Below are 6,602 nucleotides of genomic sequence, written 5' to 3' on the forward strand. Positions count from 1 at the left end.
AAACTGGTCCACGCGAATTTCTCCCCCGTTCACCCTGCGTAGTTTCTCTTATTCTGTCTATTCCCAAATAAAGACGACTATCTATCCATCTATTCCTTTCGCATATTTCTTTTTCTCTTCCAGTCGCATGTCGCATAGTGCATGTGATATTTTGCACCCTTGTTTCGACAACCAAGTCTAAAAATCAAAGGGATGAGATTTTCTGGTTGTCTCTCGGAAAATCGAATGATAGCCCGAAAAAATAATTAACTCCCTACTCTGTATGTGCGAAATTCCAAGCCTTAAAGCTTACTCCGGCGGTGAGCTATGCTCTCTCATCTATGAAACAAGCATTCAGTTTGAGATCTATAACTATGAATCTTTGATTACCCGATGATAATTAGCGAACCCAAGAGGTACCTTAGATTGTTATGACCTCTGCACTTTTGAATATTGTTTGTTCTTTTAATATTAAAGGAGGAATCATCATTAAAAACACATAAGGTCAATGTACTAAAAACTGATTTTATCACATGATTATACACGAGATTCGAAAAAGACTAGATCGCATTCATGCATAGATGCAGATGAAGTTATCGCTCATTACACAAGAATTTTGCAACTGAATTCATAAAATTACCGACGCAAGTAAATGACAGCTTGCCTCGGAAAGGGTTCAAAGGAAAAGAGACTCGTCGTGAACTTGCTCATTTAATTTTTCCTTCTTCATTTTCAAAAATTAATAAAAATACACCATATTAAACACATTAAGGATCAAATCTGTCATTGTTCCGGCAAAGTGACTTTTTCTACTTATGTCTACGATTATTGTAGCATGCATATCATAACTCTATTAAGATTAGACATCATATTAAATAAGAAACATGGATTTACTTTTATTACATTCGCGGAAATTACTCTGGCGTGAATTCGCCAAAATAATGCCCGAGAAAAAAAACAGGATTAATTACTTAATCGATGGCTTGGACATTTGGAGTAACGATAAACCCGAGTGTATCCAAAACGGATTGCGTGGTAGCCCAGAGGGTAGAGCGGTGGGCTATTGACTGGACTTGGCTTCGAATCCAGGGGACGCCTCTGAGGACCTTCGGCCTTTGCCCGAGTCGTGTGATAGCATGTCAGTAACTATTTCTTCCTAGGAAACCAAAGACGATACACAGGTATTAAGGAACCCCCCCTCCCTAATTACTCTGATGCCTGAATTTCACACGCCTCATTCGTAGGATTTGACATTGGGCGAGCTTCGCCTATCTAAGTAACCTTCGGGTTGATTTCTTCGGCTATAAATAAAACGAAGAAATCTTAATTCCATCCTTCGTAATGTTGTTGATTTTTTCTCTGATTCACTGCGCCGAATAGAAAACTTTTTCAGCAGGTGGTGCAGGCCGTCGGTCGCGTGGACTTGAAGTGGCGACCCAAGACACAAGGGACAGGATTAGTCCGCGGCCTTAATCCGGAAAACGGTATGTTTCAGGTATTCGAGTCGTTGGGGGTAGATATTAAGTCCACTCTGACGGGAAGTGGGGGGCGAATTTCGTTTACCTGATCACTGGATATTTGGAGTGAGGGATTTTCACTTTACCTGCCGTTTTTATCAAATAATCCGATTCGACTACGTTGTCCTGCATCAAAATGTGCGATTAACTCCATTCCATATTAAAATGTTACTTGTGGGACTGCTTACTCTTCTAATCTTCTAATCTAATCTTCTGCTTACTCATCTCTAATCGTACCTATGCACACTTTTTCATTAAATAATAAAAGAACGTTCTCCGATAAGTATAAAATCAATGCTGTAGAGAAAATACGAAGTTAAAACTCATTATATTCTGTTGTTAAAAGTAAAATAAACAATATTGGACCGGGTGAATGTGTGAGTGAAATATTCGAAAAAGGCTCAATCCTAACTCGCTTCATTTTGCAATTCAGGTATATGTGATATTAAAGCAACAGGATTCACATGATGCAATTAAGAAGATTCGCAAATTCAAAGGGACCCTGCAGCTTAGCTCTTTCGGGATACCCTTTTTTTAACTTCCGAGACGAAAGGAGATGATCTCACATTTAATTCTTCTACAGGGAGAAGTGTGGAATTGAAAGTTCGTAAATAAAAGTATTTGAAGCATTATCTTATTATAATATTCGCTCTAGAAGTTGCAGCCAAAACAGTTACTATACTCTTTTATTTCCTGTCTCCAAAGGGCCATTATATCAGTGTTTAAAATAACTGATTCGCTATGGACTATGGAAACTGTTGAAACCTATTCAACATATTCCGAAATATCCGCTCATTTGATGATGTCAACGGGTATCATATTTGGTAATTTTATTTTTTTGATCCAAAAGTTTTGAAAAATAGTATATTGCATAAAAAATGAAACTTAATTTCAGCCTGAGTAACATATATTTATTTTCCTGCATAAAGTCTTAGACATTGCTACACGGATGTGCAAGTCAAACGGCTGGGAGGTTGGGGTCGAAAGATTATCACCGAGGTGATTGAGAAATCGACTCCACTCCGAAGAGCTCCTGAATAATGAATGACGGGGAGTGGAATCAGTCAAGGGTTTGGGATGGGTCGGAATCTATATGATTGGGTCTATATTGACCTGCTTTAAGTGCCCTTTTCAAAATTGTCCTCACTATCCACCGTAAAAAATATTAACATGTTTTATGATATGCATGCGCGCAAAAATAGACGTTTACAGAGAAAAAACTTCGCAAAATACATGTAAAATCAGAATTATGTACTTATGCGGCATAAAAATGCATTTCAACTGTATCATTTGATACATCATTTTTTTTAAACATTTGCTATGAAAGCTGTTAGGCTAAATTGCATTTTCCAGGTTAATTACACCAAATATAGATATTTTGTCCTAGAATTTGGCCTAGAAATTTCATTTAGATAAAATTAATTCTTTAAGAAAATGTTTGGCGATATCTCATCTTGAAGATAGAATAATTTATCGTATATTTTCGTGTATAGATTGACTTTTTAATCAACAAATTCGATGAAAAAAATCAAGGGTCGGCCTAAACACGAGAGAGATATTTATCGTAAGTAACTAAAAAAGATGTTATTTCAGGTGCGAGTGAAACCTAAGTTAACAATCCGGAATGGTCTGCCTTTGCCACCATTCAACAATAGCCGTTTATTCTTCGAGACGCCACTACATGACGTCTCAATTTGCTTTGAATACTCACGTGCATCAAAGGAAGAACTAGTCTGTTAAACTCATCCCGCAACGATTTTATGAAGCAATAGTTTTTAAGGAATTACTCTGGGGTTCATCGATAAATAATGCCCAAAGAGCCTTCACTTTTAATGCATCATTAAGCGCATGGAAAAATTTATAGGGTCGGGGATTTTGGTTTATGGGGCCTGTGAGAATTATAAGTTTTGAGTTTAATCCCCGGAAAAATGCGTTGGGGGAGGAGAGGGGGTGGGAAGGCTGGAATGAAGAGAGAGGAAGAAGAGTTCTAACGAGAAGTTATCGAGTGATTTCTGGTTTCTAGACTGTTGAGCAAGGAAAACAAGCACCTTGACTAATTCATCGAAAAGAATTTTTTCGCCCGGAAAGCGAGTTACATGAAATTAGAGGAAATAGTGTTTCAGAGAGAATACTAATTTTTGGGGCTATTGATGAATATAAATTAATCCACGGGAAAGAAGAAGGATTAAATGTGAAGGAGACTGGGTCCCGTGAATTGACCTGTGAGGATGTTTCGAATTACAAACACAGGTATATTTGACCGCCTGCGAGCAGATATTAAAGCGTAATGCTTCGCATTTGGATTTTCAACGACAAATTTTTCATCAGGTCGACTGAGAAGATTTCTTTTAAAAAATATTTTTGCAATAAAAATTTTTTCATCTATATTTTTGTATCCTTTAGGTCTATTTCATTTGGGGTTTGTTTTCTTAAGGATACTTTTATGATAAAATTTTTGAAATTTAGTAGGTAAGCGATTGCTCCTTGACGGATCAGAAAACTGTATTTAATAACCGTAATGGGTGAACGGGGGCAACTGCGGGTTTGTTCGTTTAGAAAGGACCACGGATTGCTGCAATAGTAAAAACTGGAATAGAAGTAGTAGGACTTATTACGGATAGACGGACGGACGGGCGGCAGTTTCTCTGGCTTGGTTCAAGGTATGGGAGTCTCACGAAAGATTGGAAGCCGGTGGCAGTTGGCTCCCAGCCTTTGTAGAGTGCGGATCGTTCGTTTGCGAAACCTCTAAACGTGACCTCGTTACGCACCGTAATGAAATGGTTCCTGGAAGAGCGTCACAGCATCAAATTTAGTGTGAAACTGGGCGAAACCGGGAAAGACTCATGACATGCTCAAGACAGCTTTTGGTGATAACGCCAAGGGCAGATCGGGTGTGTTTGAGAGACAAGTTGATCCGGGAGGGTTGAGATGATTTTAGTTATAGATGAGGGACTTTAAGTTTGAAGTAAGTGAATATGGTCTGCTACGCATCTCCGAAGTTTTTCCGGGTTGTATGCCCTGCCTCAAGTTAGCATTGAATGAGTTTTGAAAGGAAAGTATGATTGAGGGCAAGATGATTTCGAATACATCGAAGTGATATAGATACGAATAAATAGGTCAGAGTTATGCCTGGGATAACTTTGAAATAAGAAGCCGTAGAAAGTGTGAGTAAAAGAGGTGCGAACGAAAGAATGCCAGGTTGTTGATGCAGCGAACAAGTAAAAGTTTCATAGATTCAAGATTTAAGCTAGAGGAGATATAGTGGGCGTGAATTGTACGAAGAGAAAAAATACAAATGAAAATGTCCTGGAGAAAATAAGGATGGGTGGAATATGAGGAAGAAGCCGGAAAAATCGAGATTACTTAGGAAGGAAAAAGAAAATATGCATTGCATATTGCTCGACAACAGAACCAAACAAGGAAAAGAAAAAACGGTAGAAATGCAAGGAAAAATGAGAGAGCGTAGTGTGAAAGGATACTTTGAGATGATTACTTTGAAGAATCGATCAAGAGAACACAGAGTGCGAGAATGGATGCGAAACCAATTATAATGGATGGAAATCAAAATACGATCATAGGAAGGTTACTGTACGTGTAAAATATAGGCGACTTAAAATGAAATTCAATGGCGAGAATTTGATGAAATGGAAATTGCTGTATAATTGATATCTTTTGACAGAGTGTAGTAGATACAGAGGTGCGCAAAAGGCTTAATATTAGGGGACATCTACGAGAAATTTTAGGTCAGTAACTGCATTACTCGAAATTCACTCTTTTGGAAAAAAACTGGAATTAAAAAATATCATAAGTCTTTTTGCTGTGCTTGTTGCAACTATTATCACTGCAGCAGGTACTTCTAATAATCCGAACTCGTGTTGCTAGACACATATCTCTAACATGATATCAGTACCATTTCCTGAGTTCAAAATATGGATAAAAAACACGAACGTGGAGTCATTGGAATTATGAGATATGGAACATGGCCCTAGTCGTTGGCGCTCCCAATAATCTCAAATATTCCGCTACTGCCGGAAAGTATGAAGGCGAATATACATAGAATACCTAAACGAATGTATTGTGATTGGTGAATAAAAAACAAATAGCTAATTAATTTAATTGGGAATTTTGAATGGGCATAAATGATGAGAATGGGACGAAAATATAAACAAAGGTAATCGCTATGACGACTAGGAAAGCGATTGAAAAGAAAACAAGAGGTGTTAACATCAACGCAGTAGACAGACGAACTGAGGGCAACATCAAAACCAATCATCCTCAAAATTTGAGAGTTGACGGAAATTTGGATGTCACCGGGTAGGAAGCGGTTACCACGGTGGGGGAGGGTAAGGACTTATCGCCTCGCCAACTTTCACCTTCAATTCATTTTAGAGTGCTTCGGAAAAGAGCGATCTACAGGCATATAGTATGTAGGTAGAACAACGTAAACAGTGCTGTAGAGAAGAAAATGAGTTCAGAAAAGGTCACTAATATTTTTTTCAGTGTTCACCTCATGTCTCACAAGTGATCAGTAAATTCGAATCTTCATAAAAGAAAATCATTAATTAAGGTGGATGGACACTGGACAATTATTAGATGATACATGGTTTGTATAAAAAGTATCGGGAAAATGGATTTATTTCCGATTTTGCTACAATGCCTCAAAATTCTTCCAGGTACATCCCTTGAAGGCTGACACACCTTTGCCCTTGCGGCTTTTCCACGAATCGAAGGCTTACTGGTAGGTGGATCCCGGAAGGTCCTTAAGGGTATGCGTGCAAGCATCTTTGATGACACTTAAGCCATGGTGGGAGGATTCCACTTTTTAGGAAAAGGGAATAGCCAGCTGGTGCCAAGTAGGGACTGCGAGGGGATCGGAGAATCGTCGCGATGACGTTGAAGGTTTTCGCAAGAAGACACTCGACTCTGCTCTGGTCGTCCGTCAACGCCTTTGGGAGGACGAGTTTAGCGCAGATATTTCGCATCGCCGAATTTTCAGTAATGATAATGGTAAGAGCGCGGTCACTGTCGTCTTATCGATGCCAATACGATCTGCGATCGTGCGCACCCTTAACCGACGACGGTCTGAATTCAGAATCACTTCACGCA

The sequence above is a fragment of the Hetaerina americana genome, unplaced genomic scaffold (genome assembly GCF_022747635.1).
Source record: "Hetaerina americana unplaced genomic scaffold, ioHetAmer1.1.p SCAF_40, whole genome shotgun sequence".
Lineage (NCBI taxonomy): Eukaryota > Metazoa > Arthropoda > Insecta > Odonata > Calopterygidae > Hetaerina > Hetaerina americana.